This window comes from Helianthus annuus, chromosome 13 (genome assembly GCF_002127325.2).
Source record: "Helianthus annuus cultivar XRQ/B chromosome 13, HanXRQr2.0-SUNRISE, whole genome shotgun sequence".
NCBI lineage: Eukaryota > Viridiplantae > Streptophyta > Magnoliopsida > Asterales > Asteraceae > Helianthus > Helianthus annuus.
In genome coordinates, this window is record NC_035445.2 from 92,932,724 (window position 1) to 92,957,735 (window position 25,012).

Below are 25,012 nucleotides of genomic sequence, written 5' to 3' on the forward strand. Positions count from 1 at the left end.
ATTAAAGAATAGGGTAAATTACACTTTTTGTCCTTTATGTTTGTATCGAATTGCAACGGATGACCTTTAGCTTCAATAATTACAGTCACAGTCCTTTATTTGGAAAACTCGTTACACGTTTCGTCCTTTAGCACTAACCAGGTTAAAAATTTAAAATAAGTCTATTTATAAAAGGGTAGTTTAGTCTTTTTACTTAATTATTTATAGTATTTAATAAAAAAGAATATAAAATAAAAAAAAACTTATGAAAACAATATAAATAACTTCTTTCTCCATCTCTAAAAGCTTTCACAGTCTCTCTCTCATCTCCGGGACCTGCAACATTTTTCCGGCAACACATGTTCACCTCGAATCAGACAAACGCGCACATGAGTCACTAACCAAGACCATCACTGGTCGTCTCCAACCTCCCTCAGCCTTCACCGCCCATCAGATCCTTGAAAGAACCCACCAATGCCGCACACCGTTTTTCCGGTAACCAACACCCCAAAATCCGGCGACTTCAATCCAGATCCGGCGAGAACAAGATCCGGAGACTTCAGACCAATTCACTGATCTATGGTATCCGACAAGATCATGGGCTCGATTTGGTGGTTATGGTTTCGATTTAGGTTAAATCTAATCACTCTATCAGCAAAGGTTTTGTTAGTTAAAAGACCATCTGTCAGACGGTGGTGGTGGTGGCTAAATTCGGTGGGTTTGTTTGTTTGTTTGTTTGTTTGGTGTTAAACATAGTGTATGTGGTGGCTCAGACGATGGTGGTGGTGGTGGCTAAATTCGGTGGTGGTGGGTTCTGTGGACGAATTTGGTGGTGGTGGTGGCTGGATTTTGTGGTGATGGCTGGATTTTGTGGTGGTGGTGGAGGTTGGTTGAAGAGAGAGATGTTGAGAGAAGAGATTATAGGATTTTATGTGTAAATAAATGAGTAAATTACAGATCTACCCTCATGTGTAAGGCACATGACCAGACTTAACTTAAATTTTTAACTTGGTTAGTGTTAAAGGACGAAACGTGTAACAAGTTTTCCAAATAAAGGACTGTGACTGTAATTATTAAAGCTAAAGGTCATCCGTTGTAATTCGATAGTGTGATTTATCCTAAAGAATATGAACCTCCTAAAGAGAATGTGAGCGGGCATAAAAGCTGGCCCGAAGTCTATCTACATTGGGTTTGGTAGTGTTGTGTCTCTACAACTTTGCCCGTGTAAGTTTTTTCTTTTCTTTCTCTTTCCAACATGTTGTGTTGTGAGACACTATTTGCATACTTAATTGAGTGTCCCTGTGCATTGCGAAATGGGCGGGTTGGGTCACTATGGGTTGTGGGTCAAAACAGTCTTCTTTAAAAAAAAGGATGAAACATGTTCACATCTCCGGCGCATGCACCATTCCAGCTCCAAGATCTACTTATTCCGGTCTGGCGTGTACACCAACGGCGCTCCCTCACCTGCATGCCCCTTTTATAGATCTACTTATTCCGGTGGTGCAGGTGGTTGTGCTAGAGAGGGAAAGAGTGTATATTTTAGAGAGAGAGAGAGAGAGAGTTTAGAGACATATAATTCATTTTTGTTTAACTTATTAAAATCATTAAAATGGTTTTCTAAATAAACAAGTAAATAGACGAGTTTGCCCTTCTCTTAATAGTTAAAATTAACTGAGTTAGGGGTAAAGGACATAATGTGCAGGATTTTGAAACATTAAATTCAAAACTTATCAATTTCAAAGATAAAGAACACCGCATGAAATTTGGTATAAAGATAAAAGTCAAAATCGCAATTAATTTTAGTTTTAATTGCAAGACGTAGTTTTAAAATGTTTCGCATCTAAGCATAGGTGTAAAATTCAACCCCATATTCAGTGTGACAACCCCATATTCAGTGTCCCCTTCACACATATTCACAAAAAATGTGAACAATGTAAAATTCAAAATAAAAATAAAAAACAAAAAAAAAACGAGTTTATAATTACATATTTAAATACAACTAGGTTGTGGACCTCGTGTATTACATGAATTGAATAAAGAAGATATCTCACGTAAATAAAGATAATAAATACCGTAAAAAATTGCTTAAGATCACCCATAATCAGAAAAATGTCAATTCTTTGAAATTTGAAGAGAATAAAAAATAAATTAGCACAATTTAAGATGCTAATATATCATAGATAATTATCGTCATTTATCAATATATGCATAAGTTAAAACTTACAATTTAGACAACTTGAATTGTGAATAATTTGAATGGAAAGCTACACATGATAAATTTGCTAGTACGTCTAAATCTTAATATTTGCTAGAGCACACATTTCATTAATGAGTTTCACTTTGATATCATGTTTTGTTTTTTATGCAAAGGATAGTAGAATTTATTTTTTTAAGTTATCACAAGATTTTTATACTAATGTTTAAAGATTTTATTCCATTTGTTTTTTCTTTAGGTTGCTATACCGAATGACAATATCGTAACGAATCAAACGAATACCGATCAAAGCTGAATTCCTGCCGTATTGTGCGAGGGATTCCACTATTTAATACTATAATTTATATATTTGTTATTGTTAATAACTAAAAAACTAAATTCATCCCATTATTTATTTCATCGATTAAATGTAGACTCAAGGCGCTATGTAAATATTATTTACAATAAGGAAAAATAGCTTATATATATGATTGATCATAAATAGATTACAACCATAAATTAAATAGAATTTAATAACTAAAAAATTAATTTAAATTCAAAAGTGTATATTCGTTAATTCTCCAACATTCTATAGCTATATTCAACAATTATATATATATATATATATATATATATATATATATATATATTAGAACTATATTAAAACCGTGTGAACTAAATCAATATCTATATGTTATGTATCCATTAATTAATAATTATAACTATTTTCAACAATAATATATATATATATATATATATATATATATATATATATATATATATATATATATATATATAGAGAGTAGGAGTTGGGTGGAAAGTGTGTTTTTCCTAGAAAGTCTAGCAAGCAATAAGAACGCGACATGTGGCATTGAAGGATTTTATCTAAAAGGGCATTTATGTACTTTCACAATCTATTTTTATTTTAGGAAATTATCTTCAATAACTAACTATCCATAAATTTCGGATTTTTTTGTTTTCGATTTTTTATCTCACTTAATATCAATCTTTCCTTCGTTTTCTTGCTGGAATCTAGCAGCATGTTCTTGGTACTGTGTTTTAACATTCAGATTCATACAGCTGTGTTTTAACTGCAAGCAGATTTATACAGTTGTGTCTTAGCATTCAGATTCAAATAGTTGTGTTTTAACAGCAAGCAGATGCATACAGTTGTGTTTTAGCATTCAGATTCATACAGTTGTGTTTTAACAGCAAGCAGATTCATACAGTTGTGTTTTAGCATTCAGATTCATACAGGTGTGTTTTAACAGCAAGCAGATTCATACAAATGTGTTTTATCATTCAGATTCATACAACTGTGTTTTAACAGCAATTCAGATTCATACAGCTGTGTTTTAACAGCAAGCAGATTCATACAAATGTGTTTTATCATTCAGATTCATACAGCTGTGTTTTAACAGCAAGCAGATTCATACAAATGTGTTTTATCATTCAGATTCATACAGCTGTGTTTTAACAGCAATTCAGATTCATACAGCTGTGTTTTAACAACAAGCAGATTCATACAAATGTGTTTTATCATTCAGATTCATACAGCTGTGTTTTAACAGCAATTCAGATTCATATAGTTGTGTTTTAACAGCTAGCAGATTCATACAAATGTGTTTTACATCAGCAGATTTCGCCCCAGCAAGCAGAGTCATCCACAACAAACGGAATACCTACAAACATTTGTTATTTTAAACACACACCTAGGGTTCTTGCGACTTAAACTGTGCTTCTAGCAACTTCGACTTTTCTTCCGGCGACTTCATCTCTGCTTCCATCCGTCTTGTTCAAATCACTCTGTTCTTTGAATCTCTTCCCTTCAAACATCAATTATTTCAATGTAGAACACGATTGAACCATAATCGCCTACTAAAACACAGAACACAATGTTGGGAAGATCTTACGTATATAGAAGTTGGTAAATCTCTTATCTTGATCCATGATTTTAGTTATTTTTGGTATGATTTTAGAGGGTTTTCGTTGTATTTTTGGTATGATTTTAGAGAGAGAAAGAGAGAGAGGGAAAATGGCGTGTATTAAGGAGATGTGATATCTCTGACGGTTATTTTTGATTGATTTAAAACACACATAAGGACGAAATTGCCCTTCCTCATTTAAAACAATCTATTAAATATAGTAAATTATTACAGGATTGCCATTGATTTGATCTCAACCCTTAAACACACCAATCGGATGGACAAGATCGCTTCCTAGACTTTCTAGGAAAAACACACTTTCCGTAGGAACCCTACTCTATATATATATATATATATATATATATATATATATATATATATATATAGGGTAGGGTTCATGCGAGAATCACCTTTATTACGGGAACCGCGAGAACCAATGTGAACACAAAAAAATACCTAAAAAATCTAAAAAAACACACAAAAATTTTTTTTAGTATTTTTTTAAAGATAATCGCTATATTTCATTACAAAAAGAAACCTTTTTTTCGAGTAACAATTATTGATGCACATGTGCAAATGTATCATTTCTTGGACAAATTTCGTAATTTATTTTAACCGTAGTAGATAAATGCACTTTCATTTACACTACAATTCGTAATACACTACTTTTTTACATTACCAATATTAAAAATGCACATATGCATCATTATGTATAACCATGATATAACGTGTTTTGGTATAAAAAGTTTGTGATTTTAAATGATGAATAGGTCCATATACATGTTTTATGGTTAGTTTTATCTAGTGGTTGATGGTTTGATTATATTTGTCATTTTATGATGTAATATGTTGTTTGGATGGTATAAAGGGTGTCGATGTACATGTAATAAAGTGAAATATTGGTAATGGTATTATATTATGGATGGTATGAGGTAATGGTATTGTATTACGGATGGTAGTAGGTAATGGTAGTGTATTACGGATGGTATGATAAATGAAAGGGAAAATGTATTCAAAGTAGTGTACCAAAACACGTTATAACATGCTCATATATATAGATGCACATGTTCATTTCTAATATTTTGAATGTAAAAAGTAGTGTATTATGAATGGTAGTGTAAATGAAAGTGCAATTGTCTAATATTAGTAATGTATTACGGAATTTGTCAAAGAAATGATACATATGCACATTTGCATGGATAATTGTTACTCGAAATTTTTGTTTTGTTTTTTTAGTGATGAAATACAACTCGAATTTTTTTTTGAACATATCTAGTTATTTATGATTTGATTAAATTTTGTTACTTTAAGATGTAATATGTTGTTTGGATGGTATAAAGGGTGTTGATGTATATGTAATAAAGTGAAATATTGGTAATTGTATTGTATTATAGATGATAGGAGGTAATGGTATTGTATTACGGATGGTAGGAGGTAATGGTAGTGTATTATGGATGGTATGATAGATGAAATGGAAAATGTATTCAAAGTAGTGTATCAAAACACGTTATAACATGTTCATACATATAAATGCACATGCATTTCTAATATTGTTAATGTAAAAAGTAGTGAATTATGAATGGTAGTGTAAATGAAAGTGCAATTGTCTAATATTAGTAATGTATTACGGAATTTGTCAAAAGAATCATACATTTGCACATGTGCATGGATTGATTTTTTTAAATTTTTTTAGTGATGAAATATAGTGATTTTTATTTAAAAAAATATTAATCTTTTTTTTTAGTGTTTTTTAGATTTTTAAGGTATTTTGGTTGTGTTCATACTGGTTCTCGCGGTTCTCATAATAAAGTGTGGTTCCTAACGAATCATTCTCCCATATATATATAGGGAGAGGATCATGAGAAAACTACATATAAATGAGAAAACTAGAAAACTAACTAAAAAAACTAAAAAACATACCAATTTTTTTTTTACAATTTTTTATAAAAAAATCGCTAGTTTTTATATATAAAAAATTTTCAAAAAAAAAATTGTTGTAACCTGCGGTTCTCATAATAAAGCTAGTTTTTTTTACAATTTTTTTTTTATTTTTGAAATTTTTTTCCATGCATAAAAACCTGCGATTTTTTATAAAAAAAAATTGGTATGTTTTTTAGGCTTTTTTAGTTAGTTTTTTGGTTTTCTCATTTAAACTAGTTGTCTCATGATCCATCCCCTATATATATATAGAGAGGTAGGTTAACGTACAAATGCCCTTATTGCGCTACAATCTCAGCCGTCTGATCATCTACCCGCATTGAATTCGCATGTTGTTTTTTTGTAACAATTTCGCATGTTGGTTTTTTTAACATGTGATTTCATCAAAATTACCACATGCGAAATTGTTACAAAAAAACAACATGCTATTTCATCAAAAATATCACATGCGAAATTGGTACAAAAAATAACATGCGAATTCATCAAAAATTATCACATGCGAAATTGTTATAAAAAAAACAACATGATATTTCATCAAAATTATCACATGCGAAATTGGTACAAAAAACAACTTGCGAATTTTATTAAAAATTATCACATGCGAAATTGTTATAAAAAAACATGCGATTTTAAAATGCGGGGAGATGATTTGACGGCTGAGATTGAAGCGTACGTAATGTACGATAAGCAATATTGTACAGTACGCTTTACCTATATATATATATATATAGGATAAGAATCATTATAGAGCACTAATTATTGCGAGAACAAAAAGAACAACTCTAAATCACTAACTTTTGGGATTTAAGATTCATATTTCTTAAATTTTATGTTTCTTACATTCATATGTGTATTATATATACATAAAAAAATCATATATTTTTCCTTACACACACTCTACATACATGTAGGTAATTTAGCCTACACATAACCTACATGTGTGTAGGTTATTTGAAAACTGAATATTTTTCATATTTTGTTTTAAATTCTAGTGTGAGAAGCAATAAATCTTACATTTATAACATTTTCATTTACTTTTTAGGATTTTAGGATTGAAAAAATGAGTGATTTATTTTGTTCTGCGTGTTCTCGGAATATTTAGTGTTCTGCATAGAATCTTCCCATATATATATATATATATATATATATATATATATATATATATTAATAAATTAATATTATAATTGGATTAGACTCGTGCGAATTAGATCAATATCCTTATCCTTATGTTATATATTATAATAATAATAATTAATAATAAAAGATCTATATTAAAGAAGAAAATATCGCATGGTATAAGCTCGTGTATTACACGGGTTGGATATAAAAAAAGGGAAATTGGCCTGTAATAATCTCATTTAGACCTTATTGGCCATTAATAATCCCACCTCAGAATATTCCCCCCACCAGTCCCACCTTTCACCTATTTTTCCTACACTGGTCCCTCGTTAAAAAAACTTAACGGAGTTAAGCCTTTTTCCAAATTACAAACAGATTTTTTAGGGCTTTTGATTAGAACGACAATACGAGTCCATTGATGTAAAACTTTCCTCAAAACGGTGCTCCAAACGATGAAAACGACGCTTCAATTCGGGTGCTTAAATTTCCAATTAACCAAAATCAAGTCACTTGGAGCACCATTTCGAAGTACGTTTTACATCAATGGACTCGTATCATCGTTCAGATCAAAAGCCCTAAAAAAATTATTTGTAATTTGGAAAAAAGCTTAACTCCGTTAAGTTATTTTTAACGGGGGACCATTATAGGAAAAATAAGTGAAAGGTGGGACTGGTGGGGGGAATATTCTGAGGTGGGATTATTAATGGTCAATAAGGTCTAGATGGGATTATTACAGGCCAATTCCCCTAAAAAAAAATTCTTGATTGACTATATATTTTATTTAATTTATAGGTGTTACAAACCGTGTATTACATGGGTTAAATATAAAAATATAAACCATAACCTTTTATATAATCATTATCACATGGTTAAAGAATACAATAATATTATAATTTTATACATTCATAATTAATGATTTTTATTATAAAGGTTAAGGAAATATAAACTATATTATTATAAAAAATACGTACTACTGTTAATAAACGTAAACTATAAATGTAATAATATTATAAAGTTAAAATTAATTTATGATTTTAGTTTTAAAACATCTTGTTTTTTAATCTTTATATATTATGTATATTTCACGTAACATATTTATAAAGATTTCTTGTTTCTTAATCTTTATATATTATCGATTAATTATAACTGGTCACGTAACAATACTATCAGTAACAGTCTCAATTAATTAGACACAATTTAAATTCGTCAACATAACGATACTTGACCATGAGTAAGCATACATAATCAAGATTCACCATTTATCAAAAGGACTTTCAATGCATTAGTGAAAAACTTTATTAGTTTTATTTATAAGAGGTTAAATAAATCATAATTTCCTAATATCATTTTATATTATTAGAAAGATGTTTTATTATATAGTATAGATTAATTAAAGTTAGAGGAAGAGATCATAAAAATTAAAATTGAGATAACTTATTGTAAATAATAATAATAATAATAATAATAATAATAATAATAATAATAATAATAATAATGATGATGATAATGATAACAAAATTATTTTTAAAAAAATTAAAAGTAAAATTGTGAGTTTGAAGGAGAGATTATCATGTGGTTTGGAGTCTTTTATTAATATTTAGATTAGATTAGATTAAACAATGTTGATGTGTATATTGTATGTTTTTATGGATATGTTTTTAATAGTAGATAATTATATGACGTGTATCCTTTATATTTTTGCGAAGAAAATTAATTTCAAATTTATTTTTTTCAAAACAATTTCTTCTCTACATAAAGTGGATATCATACTCATGCGAATGAAGGTTTTCCCTACATATATTTAATTCGTGTAGTGTACATTTGATAAAATGTCACGTTTTTAAAGACACGGTCATTTTCCCTACATATATTTAATACTTGTAGTGTACATTTGATAATATGTCACATTTTTAAAGACAAAAAGTTATTTTCGCCATTTTTTAAATAAAGAATCTACCTTGGTGAAGTTTTGGTTATAATTATTCACATTACGAAAGACAATATCTAAAATTAAGATATTCTTATATCTCTTAAAAGAGAAAGAAAAGGTCAGTGTTTTTACCACATTTATACTGCTTAGTTTTACAATTTCTATAACTACTTTTAAAATTTACATTTTTAACCCATGCATTATTACTTTATGAGATAATTACACAAATGGGTCTTGTGGTTTATACATAATTTCGCCTTTGGTTACTAACTTCTTTTTTTAACAGGTTTAGGTTCTATGGTTTCAATTTTGTAACACATTTGGGTACTAACACCAAAATTAGTTAATTAATGACTAAAATACCCTTGCATTTTTTTAAGTTTATCAATGTAACACATTTGGGTACTAACACCTAATTTTATTTAAGTTTAAATCAATTTTACAAAATCTATTTATTTTGTTTATTTTCATCTTTTTATTATATCTCTTAATTAACATAAAGTCTATTTATTTTTTTTATTTCATATTTTTATTAAATTTCTTATTTAACGTAAAATCTACTTGTTACACCAGTATTTTTTTAAATAGATTTTTTAAATAAAATCTACTAGCTATATAGTTTTATGTAAATTAAATTTCTTATTAGTTTTAAATAATGTAAACCTTACTCGTTTTGAATTTTGGATATATATGATTGATAATAATAATAATAATAATAATAATAATAATAATAATAATAATAATAATAATAATAATAATAATAATAATAAATATCTTTCATGTAAAAAAAATTAAGCCATTTTTAACTCGTTTTTTGTTCATTTACATTTTACTATTTTAGAAAGATATTTAATTTACATAAAATCTACTAGTTGCACCAGTAAAATCTACTAGCTATATAGTTTTATGTAAATAAAATATCTATTTTACAAAAAAAAAAAAAAACAAGTTAAAAAAGGCTTAATTTTTTTTAGTTTTATCTAAAATACCTAGCCATATGGTTTTATCTAAAATACCTAGCTATATAGTTTTGTGTAAATTAAATATCTTTCTAAAATAGTAAAATGTAAATGAACAAAAAAACGAGTTAAAAAAGGCTTAATTTTTTTACATGAAAGATATTTATTATTATCAATCATTTCAATCCAAAATTGAAAACGAAAATTTAATTTACATAAAACTATATAGCTAGTAGATTTTATTTAAAAAATCTATTTAAAAAAATACTGGTGTAACAAGTAGATTTTATGTTAAATAAGAAATTTAATAAAAATATAAAATAAAAAAAATAAATAGAGTTTATGTTAATTAAGAGATATAATAAAATAATAAAAATAAAAAATAAATAGATTTTGTAAAATTGATTTAAACTTAAATAAAATTAGGTGTTAGTACCCAAATGTGTTACATTGATAAACTTAAAAAAATGCAAGGGTATTTTAGTCATTAATTAACTAATTTTGATGTTAGTACCCAAATGTGTTACAAAATTGAAACCATAGAACCTAAACCTGTTAAAAAAAGAAGTTAGTACCCAAAGGCGAAATTATGTATAAACCACAGGACCCATTTGTGTAATTAACTCTTACTTTATTTTACACTCCCTCAACATTTAACGTTTGTCTTTTATCCCTCAAGTTTGAATTCTGACACCACTCTTTCAACTTTTAAATTTTGTCTTTTTACCCGTTAAACGCTTACTCCATTTTTAACGCCATCCTCATCTCAATTTTAAACTTTGTGTTTTTACTTCTTGCAAAATTACCCCCTTAAGTTTTAAACATTGTGTTTTTACCACTTTGCACTATTACTCCAATTTTTAATGTCACCACCCCTTAATTTTTAAACTTTGCGTTTTTTATCCTTTTACTATTATTCCATTTTTATCGCCACCACACGGTCAAGTTTTAAAATTTACGTTTTTTCTTCTTGTACTATTACTCCATTTTTACACCTCCTCAACTTTGTAAATTTCATATAGTTAATGCATTACATAATGCTTGAACTAATCAATTCGATGTTTGCAATGTACTCACACACCAATGCGTGCGGGTCTAATTGCTAGTTCACAATTATTGGAGCAAGCGACCGACATAACTGAATAAGAATCTTGTGGGTGTGAAAGGTGAACATAATAGAAACAAGAAGTTAGAATGTGTGTTTCAGATTTAGCTAGTGTATTGTATTGATGAAGATTAGAATGTTACTTACTGATCGGGTTCCCGTTTTGATGTATGATTATGATGGGGTGATATGATCTTGAAGATCATGATGTTTAGGAGAGAGGGAGATGAATAATTGTAGTGACTAACCTAAAACTCTCTCTAGTAATCTCTATATATACACCTAAGCAGAAAGCTTATTCTTTAGTAAAGGTAAATACACCTATCATATATTTACCATTTAATAAATAGGGGCAATAAGGTCATTGATTGATTATAACATAAATGATATACATAAAATATATTCTTATATTCTCCTACTTGGTCGAGTTATCATGTATTATGACTATTAGATATGTCTGATCAGAAGTTAATACTCTTTTTTTAGCTCTAAACCAGAATCATAGCAGTGAAATACAGTCATTGAATCGATATTCAACTAAGGACTTCTATTAAACATATTATAATCCAAATTTAAAACCTAAATAGTTAGGATCATATTAACAAGTAAGCCCTTAAAGTTTGATTTGTACAATTATTTGTTTATATGCTCATTAGGATAGCTGATACATATTTAAAGACAACATATCTAAATGGATGAGGAAAAGTTTGATTTGTACAATTATTTATCTATATGCTCATAAATGTAACCGATACAAAGATTTAGTTTACTTTACTTGTTCATAAACGAACAATAATTTCGTATCGAAATTTAATACAACGCCTGTCGAACTGATATTGTTCGAGGAGACATGGTAGCTGACTTATTACAGTAAATCATCAATATAGCATTTATATGGAGTTATTAAATTATGAGTCTGTTGATAAATTTTCACAACATTTAGTGACAATCTCGTTGTGATCAGCAACCTATTCTGTCATTATAACTTAGTCGTTGTTAACAATTCCTTATGACTCCTCCATTAGATAGTTATGTCTGTTGATATAAAGATTTACCCCAAATTGACTTTTAGTTTCCTTTGAATAAAATAAAATCAAAGTAAGAGCAATCAACCGGCTTGAGCTTTCACCTCTTCTTTATAGTCTCTCGTTTCTTAAAGATATTGTAAGATGCTTCGTAATAATCTAGACTCGTCTAGAGTTTATCAATGTGAGCAATATCTAAAGGAGTTTAGATTTGAACCTTCATAAGGCTTCCAATTAATGAAGTACAAGAAATTAATCTCACTTATCCTATTAGTGAGGACTCACTTTTAGAGTAAAGCTTATGAAACGAAACTAGTGTTCCATTGGGTTTGTCTTGGTATATTTTGATATCAATCACATGAGAGGCATCTTCGAGATTCATTAGATCAAAGTATGTGTGAACAATGCTTTGACTTATGTAAAATACGAGTTAACGCTACCCCGCGCGTTGCAGCGGGATGTTGATAATGAAAGTCTTTAGATTTTTTATTATAAATATTGAAATAATATGTTCGATCTTAATGAGTATATAACTTTGTAAAAGTCGATTAATTGATTTCCGTTAAATGCCAAACGTCTTCTCCAATAAAAGTAATTCTAATGATGCTAATACTTGTATTAGTTTAATTGGTTATATTCTTTTATAAAACTTTAGGGTTGAATATAATGAGTGGGGATCCTACGGAAAGTGTGTTTTTCCTAGAAAGTGTAAAAAGTCATAAAACACAATAATTTCAGGCATAAAACACACCTAAAACTCACAAATAATAGAATGAATATTACTAAAACACCATATTCAAACTCTAATAGTCCATAAAAACTTCAAACACACCATCGTAGAACTATGAATATAAAACACACAATGCTAAACAACATAAAACACAATAATATTTGTCATTCCACAATCAGAGCCTTAACATCTAAAACACAACACAAAACCCACATACATGATGTTTTAGTAATCTTCATCATATTATTTGTGGGTTTTTGGTGTGTTTTATGGTTGACATTATGGTGTTTTATGACTTTTTACACTTTTTAGGAAATTTGGACTTTCTGGCCAACTCCTAACCTATAATTATAAACAAACTATAAGGTGTAAGTTGTAATTTCTTAGATCTTAGAGGTTAATTTTAAAAAAATTAGAACAAATACACACTAATGATTTTGTTCGTCACTTTCGCAACTGCTACATGTGATGGCGACGTTCAATTATTAATGTTGTCGCGATGGCGGTTAGATAGTGGTGGTGGTGGCGCTCACACCCCACCCCTCCATGTGCCTCCCTCTCTCGTTCTATATACACACATGTACTTTATATGATGTTTGAACATAAATGATTGACTTTTTTATATATAATTTTCAGCTTATTAAATATGGTAATTAATAGTGTAAGTGTGGAACTTACCATGTTTGATTATGGGTTGGCAATGCTTACAAATCTCGGTCAATGTTTTTTTTTCGACAATTTCATTATGGATTGGCAATGCCGAAAAGATAAACATTTGCTTAACCAACCGCTCGGTTATAGATGTATTTTTAATTAATCACGTAGAAAAATAAAACATATAAGGTTATTTTACTATTTTAAATAATAATCAAGCGTGGATGCTGGTTCATGAACCGTCGTGGTTTTTTATTTGAACCAACATATCCCTTATTTTTTATGTTGGCGGTTAAATCAACATGCCGTATGAACCGATGTGATGGTCCGCATGGCGATTATTTGATCAAAATAGATTGAAGGATCATAACTTTTTGTTACATGATAAAAATGAAAATATTAAATTTTCAATACTTGTTGATTAAATAATCAAATAAAAAAGAAAGTTAAAAATAAGGGAAAACAACAAAAATAACAAAAAAACAAAGTACATATTCAAGATATTATTTCACGCATGTTGACATATCTAACCATTTATATCATTGCCGTTAAAAAGAAAACGCATGTATATCATTTTTTTTTTTAATTTGGATGAAAGGTAGTATTAATAACCAATTTATCTGGGAAATGAAAATTCGTGTCTTTCAAAACAAACCGTTTTGACTTTTGTAATTTTTTCAATTTAATTGTTATATTCCAAACGATAGGAGTGGTATTCATAACCGTTTTTTCGCCGCTTCACTTTAAGGAACCTTTTCTAAAAAAAAAAAAAAAAAAAATCTTCTAATGGACGTGACTTAATGGATATGACGTTTGAATAAAGAGAGGTAATCTAAATTGGTAATTGTATAAGAGTATAGTATAATATAATTCTAGTTAAAGGAATGTCATCAATTTAAAGACAAGTTTACATTGTTGCTCCCACTGATCTAGAGTTATGTATATTAATCCACTTGATTCTTAATATTTTAATTTGATTAAAATTGTTTATACGCATCCGTCGCCAATTAGGGTGTAGGGAGTGGTTAAACACTTTGGAGTGGCAAACTAAAAAACCGACCAATCAGAGCGCGCCATGTCAATTAGTCAAAAGTGTTTAAACTTTGGGGAAAAGTGTTGGCAATGGTTTAGACACTTAGTGAAGTGGTAAACTATTTAAAAAAAAAAAAGGAAAAATGTGTGATTGGTTGAGATAGGAATGGACCCCACCCCACCACACACACACACTCCCTTCACCGACGCGGTAACCGAACACCGATTTGGCAAACTTGGAAGCGGCAAAGTATGTTGGCGGTGGTGTTTACCGCACGGTAAACGTGTTTGCCGCATGTTGCCGATTACCACTCCGTATGCCCTTAATATGTCATATTAATTAAATAAATAAAGGAATGTCATCAATTTAAAGACAAGTTTACATTGTTGCTCCCATTGATCTAGAGTTATGTATATTAATCCACTTAATTTTTAATATTTTAATTTGATTAAAATTGTTTATACGCATCCGCCGCCAATTAATATGTCATATTAATTAAATAAAATATAATTTTACTCAAAATTAAAACGGTACACTAAAGATCTAAACTCAGAGAACTTGACAAGACACTAAATAAGAGTACACATTTATTTCAAATATTATAACATTTTAATTAGTTATAGAATTATGTTTGTGATATATATTTTGTAATAGTCACATCGTATCATAGAGGTGTTTAAAACCAGATATCCGAAAATTATGGATGTCTAATTTCACTATTCGAATTTGTATCCAAATATTCGGATAATTCGATATTTTAGATACGAACTCGGATAGTGAAACAGATATCCAAAATTCTAAAAAAAATGCTTCGAAATAAAAGTGTACACAAATCATATGTGATAATTCAAAAACCTCACCTCCAAATCTCTCGTCTGAACTATCTCTTCGACAAAACTCTATCATCCGACGCAACTCACTCTCCGACAACCTAAACCCACTTTATCAAATCTTTCCAACAATTTCACTTCCATTCCTCAAGAATTCTTTATGAGTCACATATGGGCTAAGTTTCTAGTGTTAGGTAGATGTACCGATCAATCATTTTCATTACGATAATGTAATCAATTCCTGTAGTGACTAAAATAGCACAAAGTTTTACTACACGTTTAAAATAACAAAAATAAAAATAAGATTTTTTTTTGAATGTTTAGAATGGGTTGATCTAAATATACGTCAATCATTGCCTTTGAATAATATATTTGATTTGACTATATATAAATGTTTGAATTTAAATATTATTACACGTCAAATAATCTTGGTGAACGAAAATGAATGGTATTATTTTAATAGTCATTAGCTAATGAATGTGTTCATTATATGATGCTTGTGTATATATAGAGGAGTTATTTTAAAAATGGATAAAACCCTATAAAGGGTGAGAACTATCAGAACGATTTGTGTGTATATATATCAGCAATCATAAAAGATAACCACTATTAGAAAACTGCTACTATTTGTTGGGAATTTTAGTGAAAATGAGTTTTTCACTAAATATTTTGGACATCAATAATATTTATATATGTGTTGTATAAATAATTATTTATGGTTTGTGTTCAAACTATGTCCAAATAGAGCTAAGATGAATGAGATATCGAAGCTTGAAGTTGTATGTTTGGAACAAACAAAGATGAATGAAATGGATTAGTTTTGTCAACTTGTCCCACATAGGTGGGATGACAAAACTTAAAGTGGTTTATAAGGAGGAGCTCTCCTTGTATATTGTTTCCTTAAAGGCAAACACTAGTGGGGACCCTAAAGGGTGCGGAGCACCCTTACTCGTGCACACCGTCTTTGTATTTTTGTCCATGAGCGTGTGGTCAGATACATGGCGGGTCCGTTTAGGCGCACCGGTGGCGTAGGCGGATGCCATGGCATGTCGCATGTCGATGCGGCGCGAGCTACTTAGGCGCATGGCGCACGTCATTGGCTAGGGCGGAGAGTGTAGGTGGCGCACGAGTATGGATGACGCATGACCAGGTGGCGTCCTGGTATGCGTAGTGGTATCCGTGTGGCGCGCGACTCCGTGTAGGAGCGGGTTTGACTATGGTGCGCACTTGTACGCGCGATTCGGTTCAGCCAGTCAATTCGGTCTTCACCGGTTACTAGAATGTCATGAATTGACATGAGAGTTACATTTGACCACTTTAATTCCGTTTTAATACAATTAAAACATGTTTATTACAAGATTGATTACCTTGTAATTAAAAACATTAATTCATGTTTAATATCTTGTTGATTACAAGATTAAATGTGTTTTAATTGTAAAACATTGGTGTATATATAATCACAATGGTCCATTGTGAAAAGATAGAAAAAATACACACAGAAATTTTGTCTTTGTTCGATGGAAATTTAGAGAAGAGCTTTCTCTAAATTGTTTTACACAACTTAAATATTTCCTATTTTATGAACACGATCATACCCGGTGTTATCTCGGGCGCGAGAGCTATCTCCGGCAGTACACATACTGTTCCGGTAGTTGTACCCTGGGAGACAGAACCGTCTGAGAGGAGGCGCGGAATCTGTTTTAAGGGAAGCGTGTTGAACACGTGCCTCAACCAAATCCGTCAACAATTTTGCTTGTCTTGCAGCGGAGTTTCGATCTCGTAGATGCGGTTGAAGTTTTCAAAGACATTGGCTTTGAATCAAGATTGGTACAATTTAGTTGTATTTTATATTCGTTTATTTAGTTTTGTAACCGGTATTGTACTAGTCGAATTTTCCACAAATAACGAGAGTCTCGTTATTATATTTATTTTATTAATATTTTTAATAAAAAGTGAACCTAGTTCCTAAAATCTTAAAATAGACTTTTGTGAAGATTCTTTGCTACAATCTTAAATCCCTTCTCTACGAGGATTTAGGTTCACGAAAGTTAGAATATTTAATGGGATTTTTTGTTAAAATCTTGAAAATATTTTTTTGAGAAATATTTATTTAGTACAATAAGTCGGATTAATTTTATGATTGGAGTACAATCTTTAATCCGAATACCTGGTTGCAAAACGACTGTTTTGATTCAAGTTTTACATTTCATGGGTTTTTTGTTCGTGTTTAGATAAACTAAACCATATACAAAATAATATGTATTTCAATATGTTTTTGAAATACTAAAAGTTTTTGATGAGCGTATTAGAAATATATATTTTGTAACCCCATACAAGTTAAATGTTTGTAACGTTTAATTTATAAGTTTTTAGTAACTATAATTGATATATTAATGTTGGTTTTAAAAGTCATGAAATATATTTATTTTCTAATGAGCATATTAAAAAATAATTATTTTATAAAATAACTAGTTTTAATATCTTCTAACGAGCGTGTTAGAAACGTTGTTGAAAGAATAACAAGATTAAAACTTTTTATATCTTTAATGAGCGTGTTAGATTTTTATAGAATAATTGTTTTAATATCATCCTTGATATCTAATGAGCGTGTTAGATACGATGATTGTGTAAAACTAACTTGTTAAAAGATGATTAGATTTTCTAGCGAGCGTGCTAGAAAATATATGTTTAGATTTTCTAACGAGCGTGTTAGAAAATATTATTATTTCAAATAATTGCCGATGAGCGTGTTGGAGACAATTATTTTGGATAATAAACCTTGTAACGGTTTCGTCTAAACTATTAAATTTCAAACGAGCGAGTTAGAAACGGATTTTTTCCACATACGTTTAAACGATTTTTATTTGTTTATTTCTAATTAGCGTATTAGAAATAGTTTATATTTTTTTATAAACTTCGAAACAAATTTTCTAATCGATTATTTCTAACGAGCGTGTTAGAAACGATTTAAAGAGTTTGATAGTTGTTTATTTTATAACGAGCGTGTTAGAAACGATTTAACGACTTTATCAATTGTTTATCTCTAACAAGCTAGTTAGAAAACGTTTATTTTATATAAACCAAAAACCGGCTAGTGGCAATAAATAATCGTCTAATTTTCTAATGGGCGTATTAGAATTAGTTTATCTTATAACCAACTATTTTAACAATTTGCAATCGTTAATTTCTAACAAGCGGGTTAGAACCGGGTTAACTATGATAAATTATTTAAGATGATTTGTAATCGTTTTGTATATTTTCTAACGAGCGTGTTAGAAAAGATTTGTGTTCATTTCTAACGAGCATGTTAGAAAACGTTTATTTAAATAAACAAAAAGGGAATAAATGTATTCGTTTTATTTCTAACGAACGCATTAGAAGCGGTTTACTATATAAAAACCGAATATTTCGAATGGTTGTTCAACTTTTAAATTCTAATTAGCATATTAGAATTGGTTATCATACAAACCACTCATTTTAACGATTGGTAATCGTTATTGTCTAACAGCGGTTAGAAAGGGTTTGAATATGATAAACTAATTATTAAAACGATGTGTATTCGTTTTATTTTCAAACGAGTGAGTTTGAAATTGTTTTATTTATTAAACTATTATAAGGTTTATTGTCTTGATTGGTAATCAAAACATAAATATATAGTTTAATATTAAAACACTTGCAAAAACGAGAAATGTTTTGAACGAATAAAACATGTCTTTGCGAATCATAAATGATTTGATACTTCCACGAGAAGTATAACGTCTTGAACCATATAATAGTCTTGGAAAGACTATTTGTTGAAAAACAACTCGATGTTGTTATAAATATAATAAGTTGCTCAACTACTTGCGAGTAGTTAATTGTAAACAACTTTATATTTTGGACAACTTATGATTGAGGGAGTACCTCAAAACATGACAGAACGATGTAATTGCGTTTATTTCGTTCTAAAGTGTGTTGAAAATAATAACACTTTGGGATTTGATGTTTAGATATCATTGGTGTATCCGTTATTTTGGACTACTAATAAGTTGTCAAAAGGATACACATTTTGATACAAAATGTAAAAACTAATTTACACGGACACAACGAGCGGTTTGTGATCATGACTTATGTAATAAGTCACAAATCAAACATCAAACGTATAACGAGTTCGTGAGAAACGTGGTGCATGGTTTGAGATGAAATGCACGAAAACAAGATATGTCATCTAATGTTGAGAGCATCAACATAGAAATGCACATGTAAGTTTTCAAATGATATAACATATGAAAGAAATATATGTTATTATTGTAAATGATTTTAATAAATTTGGCAAATTTATTAAGGGAAATTTTCAATAGTGATGGACTTGTAGATGCTTCTATCACCATCAATGTTGTCTAAACTATGTTGAGGCTTGGTCCTCAATTTGGGAGAGTATCCCAATACATGGTATTAATGAAACAACAACGTAAATGTATATATCACTATAGGCATACGTGAATGCTTTGATGTTGAGAGTCAATCTAATTGGCTATATCTCAAGACTCAAGTGATTTTATACAAAGATCTTTCATCAAAGTGACTTGGATTAAGACTTATGTTTAAGTCTTTAGGAAGTCAATGGTGAAGCCTTGGAGATAAAAAGGCAAACGAGTTATGATCCTAATGGATGGAGGTAACTATGGTTTTGAGGCCTTCCTAAAACTAATGGTTTTGGAATGGTGAAATAAAAATTTCTTAATTGTGTCTAAACTAAGAAACGAATGTTCGAAAGAGATAGTGCGTTATCTCTTAAGGCTGTGAAGAATCGGAATGATGCATCTTCTGTTCACATGCTAGAGTTTGTGGTCTAAAGCATGCTAGACTAATACTTGTTAATTTATATGCTCGACGGAGATTAAATTAACTTTAAACATTCAAAATATGTGATGACACAAGAACGAATTTTTTGCTAAATAAAACTATAAATATAACTTCATTAAAATTCAAGCAATGTGGGGGGAGGAACCATTTAAGAAACAAACCCTTTAGGGTATGTGGAAATGGTACTTGAGAAGTTTTCTCAAACTCGAAATGAAAGGGAGAACTTTTCATCACCCTATTGGATGCTATCCAGTTACACTTAAATGTGGGGGTGACTTGCATTTGAGTGTGGAAATGGTAGTTGAGAAGTTTCTCAAACTCGAAATGAAAGGGAGAACCTTTCATCACCCCATTTGGATGTTATACAATTACACTTAAATGTGGGGGTGACTTGCATTTGAATGTGAAAATGGTAGTTGAGAAGTTTTCTCAAACTCGAAATGAAAGGGAGGACCTTTATCACCCCATTTGGATGCTATCCAATTACACTTTAATGTGGGGGTAACTTCCATATATTGCAAGCGCATGACCAAGTGGAGTACACAATGGTTATATGGAGTTAATCGAGTAGATTGGACTCGAATGCCAATTGGTTAGATCCATAATCTAGTAAGATGTCAGTCATGACACACCAAAGGCATGGTGAAAACGTGTCTAGCCATGAATTGAATTTCATGTCATTCTAAAGACAAGTTACATAACTGGATCCAGGTTGAGATCACGAGTTATAAGTCTTATGAATCGACAAAAAGGCAAAAGTGACTAGCGAGTCAAGAACACGTTAGAACAACTGATCTAAACTGAAAATTATTGTTGTTGACTTAGCAAAGTCAACAAATAATTTTGGATCCAACAATCAGTGGGTTGATAAAAGATCAAGTTGTGGAATGAGACTAAAGCCCATGAAAAAGGGACATGAGGGAAACCTAACCTAGTTGACTGGAGATCCCAAGATCTAGGTTCAATAGGCCAACTTAATCATGAACCGAAGGGTAGTCATTGTGGGGGCATAGCTAATATATATATATATATATATATATATATATATATTTATGTATAAGCTAGTGTGTGTGTTCATATATCCCCCTAAAACTATAAAAGGGTGTTTAAATACGTCCTAGTCCATTCCTACAATATTTAGTGGCATTGTTGTGAGGCTAAGCATAATATATGGCTAATTGATTTGTGGAAATCATAGTAAGCCATAATGTTTTTAATGATTCAAAGGAATCACCTATGTGAGAGAGAAGTAGGGTCGCTTCGAATGGCATTGTGGGGTGGGCAATCCTAAAGCTCTCGCAGAACCAGGCTAGTGTTCCAGGACCATAATAGGACACGATAGTGAGGGGATGGCCCGGCTAGGGAAAGTATTGTGTGAATGTATATTGTCGTTTACACAAATGGGGGGTTGTTCAAGGACATCACGTCTACAAAACCCTAGTAGACTAAGTATGCTTCACAAAGGAAGGTTCAAAGGCAAAACCTACCTATCCTGCAATACTCGACTGTCGAGGTTTCATCGGGAAATTTTGTGTGTTTAATCGATCTCCATTCATGTGGGGGATTGTTGGAAATTTTAGTGAAAATGAGTTTTTCACTAAATATTTTGGACATCAATAATATTTATATATGTGTTGTATAAATAATTATTTATGGTTTGTGTTCAAACTATGTCCAAATAGAGCTAAGATGAATGAGATATCGAAGCTTGAAGTTGTATGTTTGGAACAAACAAAGATGAATGAAATGGATTAGTTTTGTCAACTTGTCCCACATAGGTGGGATGACAAAACTTAAAGTGGTTTATAAGGAGGAGCTCTCCTTGCATATTGTTTCCTTAAAGGCAAACACTAGTGGGGACCCTAAAGGGTGCGGAGCACCCTTACTCATGCACACCGTCTTTGTATTTTTGTCCATGAGCGTGTGGTCAGATACATGGCGGGTCCGCTTAGGCGCACCGGTGGCGTAGGCGGATGCCATGGCATGTAGCATGTCGATGCGGCGCGAGCTACTTAGGCGCATGGCGCACGTCATTGGCTAGGGCGGAGAATGTAGGTGGCGCACGAGTATGGATGGCGCATGACCAGGTGGCGTCCTGGTATGCGTAGTGGTATCCATGTGGCGCGCGACTCCATGTAGGAGCAGGTTTGACTATGGTGCGCACTTGTACGCGCGATTCGGTTCAGCCAGTCAACTCGGTCTTCACCGGTTACTAGAATGTCATGAATTGACATGAGAGTTACATTTGACCACTTTAATTCCGTTTTAATACAATTAAAACATGTTTATTACAAGATTGATTACCTTGTAATTAAAAACATTAATTCATGTTTAATATCTTGTTGATTACAGGATTAAATGTGTTTTAAGGGTGTAAGGGGCACCTTCGGTGACCCCATTCGGTGACCTAAGGGGAACACCGCCGCCATCACTTAGGTGAGTGGTTTGGGGGAGTGAAATCGGTGGGAAGTCACCGAAGAGAGGGAGGAGAGAGAGAGAGAGGAGTGGACCAATGAAAAGCTTTCTTTTCTTTTTTTTTTTTAAATAAAAAACCAAGCCATCTAAGAGGGGAGTGCTGCCATCAATTTAGGGTGTTAAGGAAGTTTAAGAGGGGAGTTGACGTGGCACACGAGGATTGGTTATGTATAAGAGATGGGACTCCCCTCTTAGGGGAGTGCCCCTTACACCCTAATTGTAAAACATTGGTGTATATATAATCACAATGGTCCATTGTGAAAAGATAGAAAAAATACACACAAAAATTTTGTCTTTGTTCGATGGAAATTTAGAGAAGAGCTTTCTCTAAATTATTTTACACAACTTAAATATTTCCTATTTTATGAACACCATCATACCCGGTGTTATCTCGGGCGCGAGAGCTATCTCCGGCAGTACACATACTGTTCCGGTAGTTGTACCCTGGGAGACAGAACCGTCTGAGAGGAGGCGCGGAATCTGTTTTAAGGGAAGCGTGTTGAACACGTGCCTCAACCAAATCCGTCAACAATTTTGCTTGTCTTGCAGCGGAGTTTCGATCTCGTAGATGCGGTTGAAGTTTTCAAAGACATTGGCTTTGAATCAAGATTGGTACAATTTAGTTGTATTTTATATTCGTTTATTTAGTTTTGTAACCGGTATTGTACTAGTCGAATTTCTCACAAATAACGAGAGTCTCGTTATTATATTTATTTTATTAATATTTTTAATAAAAAGTGAACCAAGTTCCTACACTATTCCCACGCTAATTTCTGTGAGAAATCCGTGGGTAACTGCGTTTAACCACGGATTTCCCACGAAAATGGGCTCTGAGAATTTTGCTCGTGGGTAATCTTATGATGGACTTTCGGTCAGTATTAGTTCGTTTGTTACATTTATCCAGTAACCCAAAAAATAATTTTTAATGTAAACAAACATGTATTTATAGAGATATTCGTGATGCAGTGATGCTTATTGTTTTATTTGTTGTCTTTCTCTTTTCATGATCAAAGCCGTAGCGATGGACCAGAGCGGCGGTGATGAGGTTGTTACAATAATAGTATACACTTCTACTAAAATCAAATACATGTTTCGAGACCACATACACGAGTGGATATACCATGTAATAAGGGGTAGCCCCCGCTGCCCCTTGACGTTTTGGTAGTAGTGTAAAAAAATTGACGCTTTTTCGATTTCGCTGCCCATATAGGAATTTTTTTTGAGATGTTGCCCCTAGTATTTTCTAGATCCGGCACTGACCACACAGAACGCTTGAAATGAAGGAAGCTATTTCATTTGTTCACCATGAATTGTCTTGTTTTGTTAACGATTCAAAAAGAAAAATAACTGTCAACATGGTATAAAAAAATAATAATAACCATGGAATGGCAATTGTATTGATTTTGAAGAACGATTCTATACTGGGCTTGAACGTGTTTGCAGCTTTGCCCATTGTCATTTGCAATCAAAGGACGACATCACTTCACGTGTTATTGAATTGTTTCATTTGCAGGGCTTTCTTCTCCTTCCTATTGTTTTTCTGAACTTGTAGACTCTTAGTTATAAAAAAAAGGATTTGCACGGTTTGCAAAAGGAATGGTTATTGATATGTATATCAGGAATGAGATCAAATACAAACACTTATGTTTGTAAGAACTGTAAGAACCAACACATAATTAACAAGTGTCCCTTATTAAAAAATTAGTTTAGGGGTAATTTATACCTTTTGACCCTATTTATTTATAACTAATTAAAAATAATTATTAAAATATCCCTAAATCCATGCAAGTTTAATTCAAATTAAAGTTTGAATTTTTTAACATATCTATGATCTGGTAACTCTCCATGACCGAACCAACCTGCAGGAACCACCACAAAAAGATATACAATCAGCACTACACTATATAATTAGGATAACATCATCAATCGTTCTCCATTATCAGCACATCCCTGAATGTATTCAGATACGATTTACTTTCGATCCATAAACAAACACTGGCCACTACCGTCTTAAGTACAAGGCACCAAATGTGATGACAGTGATTCCATTGTTGAAGACGCCACATGATTTCTTGGGAAATATGCGTTTGTGGTGTTATGATTCAGGTACAACAGAAGCTGTGATAGTTTTCAAAGATGACAAGCCAAATTTTCATATCTTCGAAAATATGTGGATCGTGAATATGTCGAAGAAAGATATTGCAAGGCTATTCCATAGCGAGATTTATCACGACAATGAGGACACACGACAAGCGATGAAGTTCAGCGGAT